Below are 23,291 nucleotides of genomic sequence, written 5' to 3'. Positions count from 1 at the left end.
CCAGTGCAGGAAGTAAGGTGGGCACATTGTCTTTGTAGCGTGGATCCAGCAGGGTGGCAACCCAGTAGTCCGCACAGGTTAAAATGTGGGCAACTCTGCTGTCGTTGCGCAGGCACTGCAGCATGTAGTCGCTCATGTGTGCCAGGCTGCCCAGGGGTAAGGACAAGCTGTCCTCTGTGGGAGGCGTATCGTCATCGTCCTGCCTTTCCCCCCAGCCACGCACCAGTGATGGACCCGAGCTGCGTTGGGTGCCACCCCGCTGTGACCATGCTTCATCCTCATCCTCCTCCACCTCCTCCTCATCCTCGTCCTCCTCGTCCTCCAGTAGTGGGCCCTGGCTGGCCACATTTGTACCTGGCCTCTGCTGTTGCCAAAAACCTCCCTCTGAGTCACTTCGAAGAGACTGGCCTGAAAGTGCTAAAAATGACCCCTCTTCCTCCTCCTCCTCCTCCTCCTCCTGGGCCACCTCCTCTTCCATCATCGCCCTAAGTGTTTTCTCAAGGAGACATAGAAGTGGTATTGTAACGCTGATAACGGTGTCATCGCCACTGGCCATGTTGGTGGAGTACTCGAAACAGCGCAACAGGGCACACAGGTCTCGCATGGAGGCCCAGTCATTGGTGGTGAAGTGGTGCTGTTCTGTAGTGCGACTGACCCGTGCGTGCTGCAGCTGAAACTCCACTATGGCCTGCTGCTGCTCGCACAGTCTGTCCAGCATGTGCAAGGTGGAGTTCCACCTGGTGGGCACGTCGCATATGAGGCGGTGAGCGGGAAGGCCGAAGTTACGCTGTAGCGCAGACAGGCGAGCAGCGGCAGGATGTGAACGCCGGAAGCGCGAACAGACGGCCCGCACTTTATGCAGCAGCTCTGACATGTCGGGGTAGTTGTGAATGAACTTCTGCACCACCAAATTCAGCACATGCGCCAAGCAAGGGATGTGCGTCAAATTGGCTAGTCCCAGAGCTGCAACGAGATTTCGCCCATTATCACACACCACCAGGCCGGGCTTGAGGCTCACCGGCAGCAACCACTCGTCGGTCTGTTGTTCAATACCCCGCCACAACTCCTGTGCGGTGTGGGGCCTGTCCCCCAAACATATGAGTTTCAGAATGGCCTGCTGACGTTTACCCCGGGCTGTGCTGAAGTTGGTGGTGAAGGTGTGTGGCTGACTGGATGAGCAGGTGGAAGAAGAGGAGGAGGAAGCCGAGAAGGAGGAGGTGGCAACAGGAGGCAAAGAATGTTGCCCTGCGATCCTTGGCGGCGGAAGGACGTGCGCCAAACAGCTCTCCGCCTGGGGCCCAGCTGCCACTACATTTACCCAGTGTGCAGTTAGGGAGATATAGCGTCCCTGGCCGTGCTTACTGGTCCACGTATCTGTGGTTAGGTGGACCTTGCTACAGATGGCGTTGCGCAGTGCACACTTGATTTTATCGGATACTTGGTTGTGCAGGGAAGGCACGGCTCTCTTGGAGAAGTAGTGCCGGCTGGGAACAACATACTGTGGGACAGCAAGCGACATGAGCTGTTTGAAGCTGTCTGTGTCCACCAGCCTAAATGACAGCATTTCATAGGCCAGTAGTTTAGAAATGCTGGCATTCAGGGCCAGGGATCGAGGGTGGCTAGGTGGGAATTTACGCTTTCTATCAAATGTTTGTGAGATGGAGAGCTGAACGCTGGCGTGTGACATGGTTGAGACGCTTGGTGACGGAGGTGGTGGTGGTGGTGTTGGTGGTACATCCCCTGTTTGCTGGGCGGCAGGTGCCAACGTTCCTCCAGAGGCGGAGGAAGAGGCCGAGGCGGCAGCAGCAGAATAGGCCGAGGCGGCAGCAGCAGAAGAGGTAGCAGGGGGAGCCTGAGTGACTTCCTTGGTTTTAAGGTGTTTACTCCACTGCAGTTCATGCTTTGCATGCAGGTGCCTGGTCATGCAGGTTGTGCTCAGGTTCAGAACGTTAATGCCTCGCTTCAGGCTCTGATGGCACAGCGTGCAAACCACTCGGGTCTTGTCGTCAGCACATTGTTTGAAGAAGTGCCATGCCAGGGAACTCCTTGAAGCTGCCTTTGGGGTGCTCGGTCCCAGATGGCGGCGGTCAGTAGCAGGCGGAGTCTCTTGGCGGCGGGTGTTCTGCTTTTGCCCACTGCTCCCTCTTTTGCTACGCTGTTGGCTCGGTCTCACCACTGCCTCTTCCTCCGAACTGTGAAAGTCAGTGGCACGACCTTCATTCCATGTGGGGTCTAGGACCTCATCGTCCCCTGCATCGTCTTCCACCCAGTCTTGATCCCTGACCTCCTGTTCAGTCTGCACACTGCAGAAAGACGCAGCAGTTGGCACCTGTGTTTCGTCATCATCAGAGACATGCTGAGGTGGTATTCCCATGTCCTCATCATCAGGAAACATAAGTGGTTGTGCGTCAGTGCATTCTATGTCTTTCACCGCTGGGGAAGGGCTAGGTGGATGCCCTTGGGAAACCCTGCCAGCGGAGTCTTCAAACAGCATAAGAGACTGCTGCATAACTTGAGGCTGAGACAGTTTCCCTGGTATGCATGGGGGTGATGTGACAGACTGATGGGGTTGGTTTTCAGGCGCCATCTGTGCGCTTTCTGCAGAAGACTGGGTGGGAGATAATGTGAACGTGCTGGATCCACTGTCGGCCACCCAATTGACTAATGCCTGTACCTGCTCAGGCCTTACCATCCTTAGAACGGCATTGGGCCCCACCATATATCGCTGTAAATTCTGGCGGCTACTGGGACCTGAGGTAGTTGGTACACTAGGACGTGTGGATGTGGCAGAACGGCCACGTCCTCTCCCAGCACCAGAGGGTCCACTAACACCACCACGACCATGTCCACGTCCGCGTCCCTTACTAGATGTTTTTCTCATTGTTATGGTTCACCACAACAACAAATATATTATTTGGCCCAATGTATTGTATTCAAATTCAGCGGGATATAAATTTGAGGCCTAGTATTTAGGCGCTGGGTGACCGGTATGGATTTAGTGACAGAATTAGACTTGGAAATGCACAGAAGCGTGTGTGTGAAGTTATTCTGAATGACCCTATGTGCACCTTGAATATTATATACCCTTTTTGGGATAGATTTCAAATAGCTCTGATATAGCAGGAACCACTAAATTATGAAATTGCTAAATTGGGAATTGTATTTCAACCCAGAACAAAAAATGTGCTTTGACGGACACTAAATATCTTGCCCAGCAACAACAGTACAGCGGTAACGAGAGATTTAGCAGGATATAAATTTGAGGCCTAGTATTTAGGCGCTGGGTGACAGGTATGGGTTTAGTGACAGAATTAGACTTGGAAATACACAGTAGCGGGTGTGTGTGAAGTTATTCTGAATGACCCAATGTGCACCTTGAATATTATATACCCTTTTAGGGATAGATTTCAAATAGCTCTGATATAGCAGAAACCACTAAATTATGAAATTGCTAAATTGGGAATTGTACTTCAACCCAGAACAAAAAATGTGCTTTGACGGACACTAAATATCTTTCCAAGCAACAACAGTACAGCGGTAACGAGAGATTTAGCAGGATATAAATTTGAGGCCTAGTATTTAGGCGCTGGGTGACAGGTATGGGTTTAGTGACAGAATTAGACTTGGAAATACACAGTAGCGGGTGTGTGTGAAGTTATTCTGAATGACCCAATGTGCACCTTGAATATTATATACCCTTTTAGGGATAGATTTCAAATAGCTCTGATATAGCAGAAACCACTAAATTATGAAATTGCTAAATTGGGAATTGTATTTCAACCCAGAACAAAAAATGTGCTTTGACGGACACTAAATATGTTGCCCAGCAACAACAGTACAGCGGTAACGAGAGATTTAGCAGGATATAAATTTGAGGCCTAGTATTTAGGCGCTGGGTGACAGGTATGGGTTTAGTGACAGAATTAGACTTGAAAATACACAGTAGCGGGTGTGTGTGAAGTTATTCTGAATGACCCAATGTGCACCTTGAATATTATATACCCTTTTAGGGATAGATTTCAAATAGCTCTGATATAGCAGAAACCACTAAATTATGAAATTGCTAAATTGGGAATTGTACTTCAACCCAGAACAAAAAATGTGCTTTGACGGACACTAAATATCTTTCCAAGCAACAACAGTACAGCGGTAACGAGAGATTTAGCAGGATATAAATTTGAGGCCTAGTATTTAGGCGCTGGGTGACAGGTATGGGTTTAGTGACAGAATTAGACTTGGAAATACACAGTAGCGGGTGTGTGTGAAGTTATTCTGAATGACCCAATGTGCACCTTGAATATTATATACCCTTTTAGGGATAGATTTCAAATAGCTCTGATATAGCAGAAACCACTAAATTATGAAATTGCTAAATTGGGAATTGTACTTCAACCCAGAACAAAAAATGTGCTTTGACGGACACTAAATAACTTTCCCAGCTACAACAGGACAGCGGTAACGAGAGATTTAGCGGGATATAAATTTGAGGCCTAGTATTTAGGCGCTGGGTGACAGGTATGGGTTTAGTGACAGAATTAGACTTGGAAATACACAGTAGCGGGTGTGTGTGAAGTTATTCTGAATGACCCTATGTGCACCTTCAATATGATCTACCCTTTTAGGGATAGATTTCAAATAGCTCTGATATAGCAGAAACCACTAAATTATGAAATTGCTAAATTGGGAATTGTATTTCAACCCAGAACAAAAAATGTGCTTTGACGGACACTAAATAACTTTCCCAGCTACAACAGGACAGCGGTAACGAGAGATTTAGCAGGATATAAATTTGAGGCCTAGTATTTAGGCGCTGGGTGACAGGTATGGGTTTAGTGACAGAATTAGACTTGAAAATACACAGTAGCGGGTGTGTGTGAAGTTATTCTGAATGACCCAATGTGCACCTTGAATATTATATACCCTTTTAGGGATAGATTTCAAATAGCTCTGATATAGCAGAAACCACTAAATTATGAAATTGCTAAATTGGGAATTGTACTTCAACCCAGAACAAAAAATGTGCTTTGACGGACACTAAATATCTTTCCAAGCAACAACAGTACAGCGGTAACGAGAGATTTAGCAGGATATAAATTTGAGGCCTAGTATTTAGGCGCTGGGTGACAGGTATGGGTTTAGTGACAGAATTAGACTTGGAAATACACAGTAGCGGGTGTGTGTGAAGTTATTCTGAATGACCCAATGTGCACCTTGAATATTATATACCCTTTTAGGGATAGATTTCAAATAGCTCTGATATAGCAGAAACCACTAAATTATGAAATTGCTAAATTGGGAATTGTACTTCAACCCAGAACAAAAAATGTGCTTTGACGGACACTAAATAACTTTCCCAGCTACAACAGGACAGCGGTAACGAGAGATTTAGCGGGATATAAATTTGAGGCCTAGTATTTAGGCGCTGGGTGACAGGTATGGGTTTAGTGACAGAATTAGACTTGGAAATACACAGTAGCGGGTGTGTGTGAAGTTATTCTGAATGACCCTATGTGCACCTTCAATATGATCTACCCTTTTAGGGATAGATTTCAAATAGCTCTGATATAGCAGAAACCACTAAATTATGAAATTGCTAAATTGGGAATTGTATTTCAACCCAGAACAAAAAATGTGCTTTGACGGACACTAAATAACTTTCCCAGCTACAACAGGACAGCGGTAACGAGAGATTTAGCAGGATATAAATTTGAGGCCTAGTATTTAGGCGCTGGGTGACAGGTATGGGTTTAGTGACAGAATTAGACTTGAAAATACACAGTAGCGGGTGTGTGTGAAGTTATTCTGAATGACCCAATGTGCACCTTGAATATTATATACCCTTTTAGGGATAGATTTCAAATAGCTCTGATATAGCAGAAACCACTAAATTATGAAATTGCTAAATTGGGAATTGTACTTCAACCCAGAACAAAAAATGTGCTTTGACGGACACTAAATAACTTTCCCAGCTACAACAGGACAGCGGTAACGAGAGATTTAGCGGGATATAAATTTGAGGCCTAGTATTTAGGCGCTGGGTGACCGGTATGGATTTAGTGACAGAATTAGACTGGGATATGGCCAAAAAATAACCACACTATTGCTGGTTAAATGCACTTGGTGACGGGCGCAGCTTGCCCCTGATGTAGTATATGGCCAAAAAATGAACAGACTATTGCTGGTTAAATGCACTTGGTGTCACAGCTTGACCAACCACACTACTGAGGGTTAAATGCACTTGGTGACGGGCGCAGCTTGCCCCTGATGTAGTATATGGCCAAAAAATAAACAGACTATTGCTGGTTAAATGCACTTGGTGTGACAGCTTCACCCTGATGTAGGCTTTAGCCAGAAAACAACCACACCATTGAGGGTTAAATGCACTTGGTGACAGGCGCAGCTTGCCCCTGATTTTGTATATGGCCAAAAAATGAACAGACTATTGCTGGTTAAATGCACTTGGTGTGACAGCTTCACCCTGATGTAGGCTTTAGCCAAAAAACAACCACACCATTGAGGGTTAAATGCACTTGGTGACAGGCGCAGCTTGCCCCTGATTTTGTATATGGCCAAAAAATGAACAGACTATTGCTGGTTAAATGCACTTGGTGTGACAGCTTCACCCTGATGTAGGCTTTAGCCAAAAAACAACCACACCATTGAGGGTTAAATGCACTTGGTGACAGGCGCAGCTTGCCCCTGATTTTGTATATGGCCAAAAAATGAACAGACTATTGCTGGTTAAATGCACTTGGTGTGACAGCTTCACCCTGATGTAGGCTTTAGCCAAAAAACAACCACACCATTGAGGGTTAAATGCACTTGGTGACAGGCGCAGCTTGCCCCTGATTTTGTATATGGCCAAAAAATGAACAGACTATTGCTGGTTAAATGCACTTGGTGTGACAGCTTCACCCTGATGTAGGCTTTAGCCAAAAAACAACCACACCATTGAGGGTTAAATGCACTTGGTCGCAGCTTGTGCTGGCGCACCACAAGACACAAAATGGCCGCCGATCACCCCAGAAAAATGTGACTGACAAACGGTCTGGGCAGCCTAAAAACAGTGAGCAATTGAGGATCAGCAGCTCAATGATCCACAGCTGCAGATCGATCAGTTAATCAAGTCCTTTGGAGGAGTTAATCTGCCTAATCTCGCCCTACTGTCGCAGCCGCAACCTCTCCCTACGCTAATCAGAGCAGAGTGACGGGCGGCGCTATGTGACTCCAGCTTAAATAGAGGCTGGGTCACATGGTGCTCTGGCCAATCACAGCCATGCCAATAGTAGGCATGGCTGTGATGGCCTCTTGGGGCAAGTAGTATGACGCTTGTTGATTGGCTGCTTTGCAGCCTTTCAAAAAGCGCCAAGAAAGCGTCACAAAAGCGCCAAGAAAGCGACGAACACCGAACCCGAACCCGGACTTTTACGAAAATGTCCGGGTTCGGGTCCGTGTCACGGACACCCCAAAATTCGGTACGAACCCGAACTATACAGTTCGAGTTCGCTCATCCCTATAGGTAAATCCCCTGCAAACAAATGTGGATAGGGAAATTAATAAAAATAAAAATAAAATAAATAAAAATTAACCAATATCAATTGGAGAGAGGTCCCATAGCAGAGAATCAGGCTTCATGTCATAGCAGAGAATCAGGCTTCACATCAGCCACCACTGCAACTGTCCATTGGCATATATTTAGGCCCAGCACACAGGCAGAGGAGAGAGGTCCCGTAACAGAGAATCTGTCTTCATGTCAGCAGAGAATTAGTCTGCATGTCATAGCAGAGAATCAGGCTTCACGTCAGCCACCACTGCAACAGTCCATTGTCAGATATTTAGGCCCAGCACCCAGGCAGAGGAGAGAGGTCCCGTAACAGAGAATCTGGCTTCATGTCAGCAGAGAATCAGTCTGCATGTCATAGCAGAGAATCAGGCTTCACGTCAGCCACCACTGCAACAGTCCATTGGCATATATTTAGGCCCAGCACCCAGGCAGAGGAGAGAGGTCCCGTAACAGACAATCTGGCTTCATGTCAGCAGAGAATCAGTCTGCATGTCATAGCAGAGAATCAGGCTTCACGTCAGCCACCACTGCAACAGTCCATTGTCAGATATTTAGGCCCAGCACCCAGGCAGAGGAGAGAGGTCCCGTAACAGAGAATCTGGCTTCATGTCAGCAGAGAATCAGTCTGCATGTCATAGCAGAGAATCAGGGTTCACGTCAGCCACCACTGCAACAGTCCATTGTCAGATATTTAGGCCCAGCACCCAGGCAGAGGAGAGAGGTCCCGTAACAGAGAATCTGGCTTCATGTCAGCAGAGAATCAGTCTGCATGTCATAGCAGAGAATCAGGCTTCACGTCAGCCACCACTGCAACAGTCCATTGTCATATATTTAGGCCCAGCACCCAGGCAGAGGAGAGAGGTCCCGTAACAGAGAATCTGGCTTCATGTCAGCAGAGAATCAGTCTGCATGTCATAGCAGAGAATCAGGCTTCACGTCAGCCACCAGTGCAACAGTCCATTGTCATAAATTTAGGCCCAGCACCCAGGCAGAGGAGAGAGGTCCCGTAACAGACAATCTGGCTTCACGTCAGCCACCACTGCAACAGTCCCTTGTCAGATATTTAGGCCCAGCACCCAGGCAGAGGAGAGAGGTCCCGTAACAGACAATCAGGCTTCACGTCAGCCACCACTGCAACAGTCCCTTGTCAGATATTTAGGCCCAGCACCCAGCCAGAGGAGAGAGGTCCTGTAACAGAGAATCTGGCTTCACGTCACCCAACATTGGAACAGTCCATTGGCATATATTTAGGCCCAGCACACAGGCAGAGGAGAGAGGTCCCGTAACAGAGAATCTGTCTTCATGTCAGCAGAGAATTAGTCTGCATGTCATAGCAGAGAATCAGGCTTCACGTCAGCCACCACTGCAACAGTCCATTGTCAGATATTTAGGCCCAGCACCCAGGCAGAGGAGAAAGGTCCCGTAACAGAGGATCTGGCTTCATGTCAGCAGAGAATCAGTCTGCATGTCATAGCAGAGAATCAGGCTTCACGTCACCCAACATTGGAACAGTCCATTGGCATATATTTAGGCCCCGGCACCCAGACAGAGGAGAGGTTCATTCAACTTTGGGTAGCCTCGCAATATAATGGTAAAATAAAAATAGGATTGAATGAGGAAGTGCCCTGGAGTACAATAATATATGGTTAAGGGGAGGTAGTTAATGTCTAATCTGGACAAGGGACGGACAGGTCCTGTGGGATCCATGCCTGGTTCATTTTTATGAACGTCAGCTTGTCCACATTGGCTGTAGACAGGCGGCTGCGTTTGTCTGTAATGACGCCCCCTGCCGTGCTGAATACACGTTCAGACAAAACGCTGGCCGCCGGGCAGGCCAGCACCTCCAAGGCATAAAAGGCTAGCTCTGGCCACGTGGACAATTTAGAGACCCAAAAGTTGAATGGGGCCGAACCATCAGTCAGTACGTGGAGGGGTGTGCACACGTACTGTTCCACCATGTTAGTGAAATGTTGCCTCCTGCTAACACGTTGCGTATCAGGTGGTGGTGCAGTTAGCTGTGGCGTGTTGACAAAACTTTTCCACATCTCTGCCATGCTAACCCTGCCCTCAGAGGAGCTGGCCGTGACACAGCTGCCTTGGCGACCTCTTGCTCCTCCTCTGCCTTGGCCTTCCACTTGTTCCCCTGTGACATTTGGGAATGCTCTCAGTAGCGCGTCTACCAACGTGCGCTTGTACTCGCGCATCTTCCTATCACGCTCCAGTGCAGGAAGTAAGTTGGGCACATTGTCTTTGTAGCGTGGATCCAGCAGGGTGGCAACCCAGTAGTCCACACACGTTAAAATGTGGGCAACTCTGCTGTCGTTGCGCAGGCACTGCAGCATGTAGTCGCTCATGTGTGCCAGGCTGCCCAGGGGTAAGGACAAGCTGTCCTCTGTGGGAGGCGTATCGTCATCGTCCTGCCTTTCCCCCCAGCCACGCACCAGTGATGGGCCCGAGCTGCGTTGGGTGCCACCCCGCTGTGACCATGCTTCATCCTCATCCTCCTCCACCTCCTCCTCATCCTCCTCGTCCTCCAGTAATGGGCCCTGGCTGGCCACATTTGTACCTGGCCTCTGCTGTTGCAAAAAACCTCCCTCTGAGTCACTTCGAAGAGACTGGCCTGAAAGTGCTAAAAATGACCCCTCTTCCTCCTCCTCCTCCTCCTCCTCCTCCTCCTGGGCCACCTCCTCTTCCATCATCGCCCTAAGTGTTTTCTCAAGGAGACATAGAAGTGGTATTGCAACGCTGATAACGGCGTCATCGCCACTGGCCATGTTGGTGGAGTACTCGAAACAGCGCAACAGGGCACACAGGTCTCGCATGGAGGCCCAGTCATTGGTGGTGAAGTGGTGCTGTTCCGCAGTGCGACTGACCCGTGCGTGCTGCAGCTGAAACTCCACTATGGCCTGCTGCTGCTCGCACAGTCTGTCCAGCATGTGCAAGGTGGAGTTCCACCTGGTGGGCACGTCGCATATGAGGCGGTGAGCGGGAAGGCCGAAGTTACACTGTAGCGCAGACAGGCGAGCAGCGGCAGGATGTGAACGCCGGAAGCGCGAACAGACGGCCCGCACTTTATGCAGCAGCTCTGACATGTCGGGGTAGTTGTGAATGAACTTCTGCACCACCAAATTCAGCACATGCGCCAGGCAAGAGATGTGCGTCAAACCGGCTAGTCCCAGAGCTGCAACGAGATTTCGCCCATTATCGCATACCACCTGGCCGGGCTTGAGGCTCACCGGCAGCAACCACTCATCGGTCTGTTGTTCTATACCACGCCACAACTCCTGTGCGGTGTGGGGCCTGTCCCCCAAACATATGAGTTTCAGAATGGCCTGCTGACGTTTACCCTGGGCTGTGCTGAAGTTGGTGGTGAAGGTGTGTGGCTGACTGGATGAGCAGGTGGAAGAAGAGGAGGAGGAAGCCGAGAAGGAGGAGGTGGCAACAGGAGGCAAAGAATGTTGTCCTGCGATCCTTGGCGGCGGAAGGACGTGCGCCAAACAGCTCTCCGCCTGGGGCCCAGCTGCCACTACATTTACCCAGTGTGCAGTTAGGGAGATATAGCGTCCCTGGCCGTGCTTACTGGTCCACGTATCTGTGGTTAGGTGGACCTTGCTACAGATGGCGTTGCGCAGTGCACACTTGATTTTATCGGATACTTGGTTGTGCAGGGAAGGCACGGCTCTCTTGGAGAAGTAGTGGCGGCTGGGAACAACATACTGTGGGACAGCAAGCGACATGAGCTGTTTAAAGCTGTCTGTGTCCACCAGCCTAAATGACAGCATTTCATAGGCCAGTAGTTTAGAAATGCTGGCATTCAGGGCCAGGGATCGAGGGTGGCTAGGTGGGAATTTACGCTTTCTCTCAAATGTTTGTGAGATGGAGAGCTGAACGCTGCCGTGTGACATGTTTGAGATGCTTGGTGACGGAGGTGGTGGTGGTGTTGGTGGTACATCCCCTGTTTGCTGGGCGGCAGGTGCCAACGTTCCTCCAGAGGCGGAGGAAGAGGCCGAGGCGGCAGCAGCAGAAGAGGCCGAGGCGGCAGCAGAAGAGGTAGCAGGGGGAGCCTGAGTGACTTCCTTGTTTTTAAGGTGTTTACTCCACTGCAGTTCATGCTTTGCATGCAGGTGCCTGGTCATGCAGGTTGTGCTAAGGTTCAGAACGTTAATGCCTCACTTCAGCACATTGTCGTCAGCACATTGTTTGAAGTAGTGCCATGCCAGGGAACTCCTTGAAGCTGCCTTTGGGGTGCTCGGTCCCAGATGGCGGCGGTCAGTAGCAGGCGGAGTCTCTTGGCGGCGGGTGTTCTGCTTTTGCCCACTGCTCCCTCTTTTGCTACGCTGTTGGCTCGGTCTCACCACTGCCTCTTCCTCCGAACTGTGAAAGTCAGTGGCACGACCTTCATTCCATGTGGGGTCTAGGACCTCATCGTCCCCTGCATCGTCTTCCACCCAGTCTTGATCCCTGACCTCCTGTTCAGTCTGCACAGTGCAGAAAGACGCAGCAGTTGGCACCTGTGTTTCGTCATCATCAGAGACTTGCTGAGGTGGTATTCCCATGTCCTCATCATCAGGAAACATAAGTGGTTGTGCATCAGTGCATTCTATGTCTTCCACCGCTGGGGAAGGGCTAGGTGGATGCCCTTGGGAAACCCTGCCAGCAGAGTCTTCAAACAGCATAAGAGACTGCTGCATAACTTGAGGCTCAGACAGTTTCCCTGATATGCATGGGGGTGATGTGACAGACTGATGGGGTTGGTTTTCAGGCATCATCTGTGCGCTTTCTGCAGAAGACTGGGTGGGAGATAATGTGAACGTGCTGGATCCACTGTCGGCCACCCAATTGACTAATGCCTGTACCTGCTCAGGCCTTACCATCCTTAGAACGGCATGGGGCCCCACCATATATCACTGTAAATTCTGGCGGCTACTGGGACCTGAGGTAGTTGGTACACTAGGACATGTGGATGTGGGAGAACGGCCACGTCCTCTCCCAGCACCAGAGGGTCCACTAACACCACCACGACCATGTCCACGTCCGCGTCCCTTACTAGATGTTTTCCTCATTGTTATCGTTCACCACAACAACAAAAATATTATTTGGCCCAATGTATTGTATTCAAATTCAGCTGAATATAAATTTGAGGCCTAGTATTTAGGCGCTGGGTGACAGGTATAGGTTTACTGACAGAAAAAGACTGGGATATGCACAGTAGCGTGTGTGTGAAGTTATTCAGAATGACCCTATCAGCACCTTGATTCTGATATACCCTTTTAGGGATGTATTTAAAGTAGGCCTAATACAGCAGAAACCACTAAATTATGAAATTGCTAAATTGGGAATTGTATTTCAACCCAGAACAAAAAATGTGCTTTGACGGACACTAAATAACTTGCCCAGCCACAACAGTACAGCAGTAACGACAGATTTAGCTGGATATAAATTTGAGGCCTAGTATTTAGGCGCTGGGTGACAGGTATAGGTTTACTGACAGAATTAGACTTGGAAATGCACAGTAGCGGGTGTGTGAAGTTGTTCTGAATGACCCTATGTGCACCTTGAATATGATATACCCTTTTAGGGATAGATTTCAAATAGCTCTGATACAGCAGAAACCACTAAATTATGAAATTGCTAAATTGGGAATTGTATTTCAACCCAGAACAAAAACTGTGCTTGGACGGACACTAAATAACTTGCCCAGCCACAGCAATAACCACAGATTTAGCTGGATATAAATTTGAGGCCTAGTATTTAGGCGCTGGGTGACAGGTATAGGTTTACTGACAGAATTAGACTTGGAAATGCACAGTAGCGGGTGTGTGAAGTTATTCTGAATGACCCTATGTGCACCTTGAATCTGATATACCCTTTTAGGGATAGATTTCAAATAGCTCTGATACAGCAGAAACCAATAAATTAGGAAATTGCTAAATTGGGAATTGTATTTCAACCCAGAACAAAAAATGTGCTTTGACGGACACTAAATAACTTGCCCAGCCACAACAGTACAGCAGTAACGACAGATTTAGCAGGATATAAATTTGAGGCCTAGTATTTAGGCGCTGGGTGACAGGTATACGTTTACTGACAGAATTAGACTTAAAAATGCACAGTAGCGTGTGTGTGAAGTTATTCAGAATGACCCTATGTGCACCTTGAATCTGATATACCCTTTTAGGGATAGATTTCAAATAGCTCTGATACAGCAGAAACCAATAAACTAGGAAATTGCTAAATTGGGAATTGTATTTCAACCCAGAACAAAAAATGTGCTTTGACGGACACTAAATAACTTGCCCAGCCACAACAGTACAGCAGTAACGACAGATTTAGCTGGATATAAATTTGAGGCCTAGTATTTAGGCGCTGGGTGACAGGTATAGGTTTACTGACAGAATTAGACTTGGAAATGCACAGTAGCGGGTGTGTGAAGTTGTTCTGAATGACCCTATGTGCACCTTGAATATGATATACCCTTTTAGGGATAGATTTCAAATAGCTCTGATACAGCAGAAACCACTAAATTATGAAATTGCTAAATTGGGAATTGTATTTCAACCCAGAACAAAAACTGTGCTTGGACGGACACTAAATAACTTGCCCAGCCACAGCAATAACCACAGATTTAGCTGGATATAAATTTGAGGCCTAGTATTTAGGCGCTGGGTGACAGGTATAGGTTTACTGACAGAATTAGACTTGGAAATGCACAGTAGCGGGTGTGTGAAGTTATTCTGAATGACCCTATGTGCACCTTGAATATGATATACCCTTTTAGGGATAGATTTCAAATAGCTCTGATACAGCAGAAACCACTAAATTATTAAATTGCTAAATTGGGAATTGTATTTCAACCCAGAACAAAAAATGTGCTTTGACGGACACTAAATAACTTGACCAGCCACACCAGTAACAACAGATTTAGCTGGATATAAACTTGAGGCCTAGTATTTAGGCGCTGGGTGACAGGTATACGTTTGCTGACAGAATTAGACTGGGATATGGCCAAAAAATAACCACACTATTGATGGTTAAATGCACTTGGTGTGACAGCTTGACCAACCACACTACTGAGGGTTAAATGCACTTGGTGACAGGCGCAGCTTGCCCCTGATGTAGTATATGGCCAAAAAATAAACAGACTATTGCTGGTTAAATGCGCTTGGTGTGACAGCTTGACCAACCACACTACTGAGGGTTAAATGCACTTGGTGACAGGCGCAGCTTGCCCCTGATGTAGTATATGGCCAAAAAATAAACAGACTATTGCTGGTTAAATGCACTTGGTGTGACAGCTTCACCCTGATGTAGGCTTTAGCCAAAAAACAACCACACCATTGAGGGTTAAATGCACTTGGTGACAGGCGCAGCTTGCCCCTGATTTAGTATATGGCCAAAAAATAAACAGACTATTGCTGGTTAAATGCACTTGGTGTGACAGCTTCACCTTGATGTAGGCTTTAGCCAAAAAACAACCACACCATTTTGGGTTAAATGCACTTGGTGACAGGCGCAGCTTGCCCCTGATGTAGTATATGTCCAAAAAATAAACAGACTATTGCTGGTTAAATGCACTTGGTGTGACAGCTTCACCCTGATGTAGGCTTTAGCCAATAAACAACCACACCATTGAGGGTTAAATGCACTTGGTCGCAGCTTGTGCTGGCGCACCACAAGACACAAAATGGCCGCCGATCACCCCAGAAAAAAGTGACTGACAAATGGTCTGGGCAGCCTAAAAACAGTGAGCAATTGAGTATCAGCAGCTCAATGATCCACAGCTGCAGATCGATCAATTAATCAAGTCCTTTGGAGGAGTTAATCTGCCTAATCTCGCCCTACTGTCGCAGCCGCAACCTCTCCCTATGCTGATCAGAGCAGAGTGATGGGCGGCGCTATGTGACTCAAGCTTAAATAGAGGCTGGGTCACATGGTGCTCTGGCCAATCACAGCCATGCCAATAGTAGGCATGGCTGTGACGGCCTCTTGGGGCAAGTAGTATGACGCTTGTTGATTGGCTGCTTTGCAGCCTTTAAAAAAGCGCCAAGAAAGCGAACCCGGACTTTTCCAAAAATGTCCGGGTTCGGGTCCGTGTCACGGACACCCCAAAATTCGATACGAACCCGAACTATACAGTTCGGGTTCGCTCATCCCTACTTCCAATGCTACCATATGTAACTATGTAACTAGGGCTCATTGTTTAGGACTCACTGAGATAGGCGTATAGAACAGACAGCACCCGGACTGAACATTGGTCCATTATAGTTTGTCAAAGGGAATATTAATTATTAATATTTTGGGTTAATATTAATAATTAATATTAATAAATAGGCGTAGAATCATCTATTCTTGACTCCGCCTATTTATTCTTTATCCTACCTGTTGCTACCTTTTCCTGAACTGCGAGCGCTGAATTACGGTGGTGACAAGACTATAAACTGTATTAGAACAATGTGGGGGGTTCAGTCAGCACAACCCTATATGCAGGTGCACATTGCTATGGCGAAATACACATACAAACGCAAAAACACAAATGCAATGGCACTCTGCAACCAGCACTCTGCCCTGCCTCTATGCTGGATGTTGAATGAGGCATTAGTGTACATTTTGGCCAAAACGTAATAAGCCACTCACCACGTCAAGGTCGCCTCTATGAGTTGTCCCTAACACTAGTTCCTACCATTGCATTTGTGTTTTTGCGTTTGTATGTGTATTTCGCCATAGCAATGTGCACCTGCATACAGGGTTGTGCTGACTGAACCCCCCACATTTTTTTCTTTGTAGTATATATTGGAGGCGTGGCGATCTCCATGCAGTCATGCACACCTGACCTGTTAGTCTACCCTGGAGGCTGGTTTTAAAGTCAGTATAAAACTGAGTCTGCTTTTATAGTGCCTACCAGTAGCCATTTGGCTCCAGGAGAAGTATATAGTGGGCTCAGTATGCATGTTGGTACTTGCATCCCTGGATCCGATGGAAGCTGTTATGGCACCGGACGGGGTTAAAAGCAGAGTGTGCCTGGCGTGCATGCTGTACCTGCGCTCCCTAGACTTTATGTGGCTGTCATGGCCCATAACAGGTAGGAACTAGTGTTAGGGACCACTCATAGAGATGACCTTGATGTGGTAAGTGGCTTATTACGCTTTGGCCAAAATGTACACTAATGCCTCATTCAACATCCAGCATAGAGGCAGGGCAGAGTGCTGGTTGCAGAGTGCCATTGCATTTGTGTTTTTGCGTTTCTATGTGTATTAGAACAATAAAGTATTTATTAAACCATTAACACGTTTACAGTCAATTATTTACGCTATATATATATATATCAATGGTTATATAAATATACATACATATAGACACACATGGTACAACACTAACAGCACTCTAGTAATACAGCTAACTACACTAACAACACAATCTACAATTCCACCCCAAAATCTATCTAATTATATAGACTCAACTATATAGACTCACACACACCCTATAGCAGCACCCTCTCAAACGTAACTATATGCTGTCCCTACAGGGTATAAAGGGTTAAATTCAATCCAGGTAATGCAAGGGTTAACAGGGTGGCAGGGGTTAAAGGGATATGGTGTTGGTAGGGGTAAATGCAGGGAATGTCAGGGTTGAAGGGGTTAATGATAATATTGCAGGGCAGAGTATAATATGGCAGGGAAGCAGTGAAGGGGTTAATATTAAAGCATTGAAGGGGTTAATATTGATTGGGTTATGATGTTGGTGGTATAGAGGTAAATATATTAGTGGCAGTGGAAAAGGGTTAATAAATAATATTGCAGGGATTGGTGGCAGTGGGTAGGGGTTAAAGATACTCAGCCAGCCTTGAGGGGTTAATGCTCGTTCCTAGGGGATGATCCTCAATTGAATGCTTATCGTCCTGGAGTTAACTCCCATTTGTATGCTCGTTGTCCGGGGGATGGTTATGGCTTCAGTGGGGCTGAACTCACCTACTGAGCTCTCCGCCGTCGGACTATTTAAATCCAGCAGTGCTCGCTCCCACGCAGTCTGAGCTACAGGCGTGCGCGCACACCTGCAGGCAAGTACACGTGGGCTGGTGCGATAATATGACGTCACCGCACCAGCCCACGCATATCTGTGCTTCAAGGTGGAGGATCGCTTTCATCCTCCTGCCTTTGAATTGAACACGTACTTTTGGCGATGTAATTACAGCGCCAGAGGTACGCGGCATACTAGGGCCGGGGAGCTCTTTGTTCCCCTGTCTCTGTTATGCAAAACATCTCCGGCCCTGCTGGAGGTGTTTTAGCAACAGGCAGAGGATCTCTTTGATCCTCTGTCTTTTGATGGGCCTGCAACTGGACATATCTGTCCAGTTATCTGGGTGGCATCTCCCCCCTGGCATGAGTCTGCAGGAGGATTTAGTAGTTGCGGGGGCACCCGCGATTGGGGGTCATTGTTGACAGCATTTAGAATAATATAAGTATATACATGCATATAGATGCACGCAGATATTGGGAACATATATATATATATATATATATATATGTATACTGTACAGACCAAAAGTTTGGACACACCTTCTTATTCAAAGAGTTTTCTTTATTTTCATGACTATGAAAATTGTAGATTCACACTGAAGGCATCAAAACTATGAATTAACACATGTGGAATTATATACATAACAAAAAAGTGTGAAACAACTGAAAATATGTCATATTCTAGGTTCTTCAAAGTAGCCACCTTTTGCTTTGATTACTGCTTTGCACAGTCTTGGTATTCTCTTGATGAGCTTCAAGGGGTAGTCACCTGAAATGGTCTTCCAACAGTCTTGAAGGAGTTCCCAGAGATGCTTAGCACTTGTTGGCCCTTTTGCCTTCACTCTGCGGTCCAGCTCACCCCAAACCATCTCGATTGGGTTTGGAGGCCAGGTCATCTGGCGCAGCACCCCATCACTCTCCTTCATGGACAAATAGCCCTTACACAGCCTGGAGGTGTGTTTGGGGTCAATGTCCTGTTGAAAAATAAATGATGGTCCAACTAAACGCAAACCGGATGGAATAGCATGCCGCTGCAAGATGCTGTGGTAGCCATGCTGGTTCAGTATGCCTTCAATTTTGAATAAATCCCCAACAGTGTCACCAGCAAAGCACCCCCACACCATCACACCTCCTCCTCCATGCTTCACGGTGGGAACCAGGCATGTAGAGTCCATCCGTTCACCATTTCTGCGTCGCACAAAGACACGGTGGTTGGAACCAAAGATCTCAAATTTGGACTCATCAGACCAAAGCACAGATTTCCACTGGTCTAATGTCCATTCCTTGTGTTCTTTAGCCCAAACAAGTCTCTTCTGCTTGTTGCCTGTCCTTAGCAGTGGTTTCCTAGCAGATATTCTACCATGAAGGCCTGATTCACAGTCTCCTCTTAACAGTTGTTCTAGAGATGTGTCTGCATTGACCTGGTCTCTAATCTGAGCTGCTGTTAACCTGCGATTTCTGAGGCTGGTGACTCGGATGAACTTATCCTCCGCAGCAGAGGTGACTCTTGGTCTTCCTTTCCTGGGGCGGTCCCCATGTGAGTTTCTTTGTAGCGCTTGATGGTTTTTGTGACTGCACTTGGGGACACTTTCAAAGTTTTCCCAATTTTTCAGACTGACTGACCTTCATTTCTTAAAGTAATGATGGCCACTCGTTTTTCTTTACTTAGCTTCCTTTTTCTTGCCATAATACAAATTCTAAAAGTCTATTCAGTAGGACTATCAGCTGTGTATCCACCTGACTTCTCCACAATGCAACTGATGGTCCCAACCCCATTTATAAGGCAAGAAATCCCACTTATTAAACCTGACAGGGCACACCTGTGAAGTGAAAACTATTTCAGGGGACTACCTCTTGAAGCTCATCAAGAGAATGCCAAGAGTGTGCAAAACAGTAATCAAAGCAAAAGGTGGCTACTTTGAAGAACCTAGAATATGACATATTTTCAGTTTTTTCACACTTTTTTGTTATGTATATAATTCCACATGTGTTAATTCATAGTTTTGATGCCTTCAGTGTGAATCTACAATTTTCATAGTCATGAAAATAAAGAAAACTCTTTGAATGAGAAGGTGTGTCCAAACTTTTGGTCTGTACTATATATATATATATATATATATATATATATTTTTTTTTTTATATATATATATATATATATATATATATACCTGCCTGGCACTTCTCTCTACCATATGTAACTATGTAACTAGGGCTCATTGTTTAGGGCTCACTGAGATAGGAGTATAGAACGGACAGCACCCGGACTGAACATTGATCCATTATAGTCAATATGCCAGTTTGTGCAGAGAAAACCGCAGCATGCACCAATGGGTCTGTAAGAAAAATGGACACCGCACAGATGCCTTCTGAGTGCAGTCCTTTTTAAAAACCTGTACGTCTTTACCATCCAGAATATGGACAACCTTCAGATCACTCATCTCAAAGAGTACTTGCTGGTTTAGCACTTCTGGGGGTGTGCACTTCTACCAGCATGGTTTTCTCTTATGTGAGAAAAGACTCATTGAGCCCCTCCAGTAAAGGGCCCTGGATGAGACTGCAACCTCTGCACACTATGTATACTACAAAAAAATATATACTAACTGCAGTAGTTCATCCATATCTCAAAAAATTGTCTACAACTGTGTCAATACATGAAACAATGTGAAGAATAGAATGGAACCCACTGGTCGGCGCTGCCAGCAATATGGATGGAGAAGCAGTGTTCTTTAAATGTTCTTTTAAAAAAAATATAATAAACAGTCAACATGTTTCTGGGATCGTCCCCGTCATCAGGACAATAACAAAGTGACATACACAGGGAAATTTAAAAACACTTTTGGTGGGCTGGCCAGGGGGCAGGAAGGGGAGGGGAGCAACAGAGGCGCGTTCTGCATAATTAACCAAGTCCATAATACATTGTATATAGTCCATGGTATAAGGTTCCTTTCCAGTAATAAGCATTTACATGTATTATGCTTGTTTTATTAGTTTACAGTCTTACAAGGAGCGCTTGCAGGGAACAGCTGTAGTGATCGCGTCCAGCGCTTGTTCTACAGGAGGCTACGCGATCCTTTACCAGCTCTGCACTCTGTGTTTGTTACAATGCTAATGGTAATTCTATCTAAAAGATATATATACCCAGGGCTTTTTTTCTCAGAGAAAAGGTGGTGGAACTCACCCCCCCTCCCCCTGGCCACGACCCTACCTACCCCTAGGACCGCCCCCTAAAACCACCCCTTTAGAGAACTCCCCCTCCTCTTGTGTAAACCCCACTCCTCAGGGGTATGGAGATTTCACGGTCTTTGTACTTGTGAAATCTCCATCTCGCCATGTGCAGGGAGGATAATAACTTAAAATCTTATTATCCTCCCTGCACAGGGCAGGATGGAGATTTCACAAGTAGAAAGACTGTTGGGTGCAAATTTGGGTGCGGTTGGGTGCAAATTTTACAACACCGGCGCAGCCTGGCCCCATCCTTCCCTCAAGTAGTGTGCCTGCCTTGCCTGCCAGTGACACTAGTTGCCAGTTGCCACACATGGCCGGCACAGCCAGGCCCCATCCTAAGTTCCCCCAACTTGGGGAAACTTAGGATGGGGCCCGGCTGCGCCGGCCATGTGTGGACTAGGGCACTGGCAGGCAGTGGCACACTACTTGGGGGAAGGATGGGGCCCGGCTGCGCCGGCCATGTGTGGACTAGGGCACTGGCAGGCAAGGCAGGCAGTGGCACAAGGGGGGTCCGCAGCCCCAAATAGTGTGCCAGTGCCACTGCCTGCCTTGCCTAGTGCCACCATGCCATTGCCAGTAACGGTCGTAACAGCCAGGCTGCCAGTGCCCGCAGCCGCCGCCGCCCTAGTCCTGGCCTGGCCCCTTCCTTCCCTGTTCCTGTTCCCCTAATTGGCTAATTCAATCTTTTTTAATTTAAAAATTAAATAAATGAAAAATTACCTTTTTCCTTTTCCTGCCTGGTGGTGCCTCCTGCTCGTGCAGACACCCCACGACACTAAACTGCCGCCCGCGCCTCCAGCAGCCGCCCTGACTGCTGGGCGGGCCTGTCAGTGGAGCCGGAGGCGGGGGGTCCCGGGTCTGGGGCCGCAGACAAGCTGCAATGGAGTCGGCCTGGGGGCGGGGTTTGGGGCCACCGCTCTCTCACTCTCTCTGCCGCTGTCAGTGGTGGGCGGGAGCTGGGCAGGAGCTGGAGAGCCGGAGGTGCCGGAGGCTGCAGGGCCAGGGACTGAGAGGCGAGCAATCATGATAAACTGTTTAATTAAGTAAGCAGCGGCGCAGCCTAAGCAGTGTGCCGGCTGGGCCCAGTAACTAAAGGTGGCGGGGCGAGTCTGAGAAAATAGGTGGTGGAACGCCGTTACGGGGCATTCCGCCAGAAAAAAAGCCCTGTATATACCTAACTGTTACTTGATTAGGGAAAGGTATGTGCAGTGAAAGTGATGGAATATTCTTCATTCCTCAGTGTGGGTAGTCAGACGGTTCATTATGTAGTGGGGCGGATCGGCTATCAGGTGGTGCCGAGTCCCAATCCCACTAAAAGTGAAAACAGCCCTTTGGATGGCTATTCGCAGCACTTCTTAAGGCTGAGAGTAACAAAGACAAATAGCCAAAAGAAAAATGTTATTAATATATAATAATTCTAGGTATAGCCAGATAAAAAAGAAATTATAATAATAAATAATACAGAAAAAGATTTTTATATATATATATATATATATAAATCAAAAAGAGGGCAGCACTCCAAAGTAAAAAAGAAAACGCTTTTATTCATCCAAGTGGTACAGCGACGTTTCAGCTCAACAATAGAGCCTTTCTCAAGCAAAGAACAAGGACAAAGTGTTCAGTATATATAACAGAGACATTCAAGTGGACATTTTCTCCATTATTATTACATAATTGACTAATATGTATGAAAAAAGATATAAAAATATAAAATGTAACCTATAAGTGCACATATAGTGAATAGGACATGATTAAAGAAAAACTCATAAAAAAACATGTGAAAAAAACTGCTACAAGAGGAAAAACTGCCACAAGAGGACATAGTTTTAAATTAGAGGGGCAAAGGGTTAAAAGTAATATCAGGAAGTATTACTTTTCTGAGAGAGTAGTCGATGCATGGAATAGCCTTCCTGCAGAAGTGGTAGCTGCAAATACAGTGAAAGAGTTTAAGCATGCATGGGATAGGCATAAGGCTATTCATAGTATTATTGGGCAGACTAGATGGGGAAAATGGTTCTTATCTGCCGACACATTCTGTTTCTATGCTTCTAAATAAAATAATAAATATTATAAAATCAATAATTAACATGCTTACAAATTAGAATAAATACATATCACCTGTGAATCCTAAATTGCCATGTGCAATTAATCAAATATGCTGAATTATGAAAAGAGGATGACGGGAAAACTTACTAGATACAGGGCGACATAGTGTGTAGTGCACGCCAAACTCAGCGTATCTAGATCACCACCATGCATGCCCGAGCGGCTGTTGGAGCATGCGCATAAGCACTGTACAGTCTCAGTGGCCATAATAGGAAAGGTAAAAAGCTGGAGTATCCTGGCGCATGTGCCGACGGTCACCAGACTGCACAAGCCACCATCTTTCTCACTGGCCAAACACCAATGTATTTATAAATACAAAGACTCATATAAGAAACACTTAGAGAATGGGGCACATGGCAAAAGGGACCAGAGGAATAAGTGGA

This window comes from Bufo gargarizans, chromosome 4 (genome assembly GCF_014858855.1).
Source record: "Bufo gargarizans isolate SCDJY-AF-19 chromosome 4, ASM1485885v1, whole genome shotgun sequence".
Taxonomy (NCBI): Eukaryota; Metazoa; Chordata; class Amphibia; order Anura; family Bufonidae; genus Bufo; species Bufo gargarizans.
The sequence above is the reverse complement of the archived record's forward strand: the minus strand, read 5'-3'. Positions refer to the sequence as shown.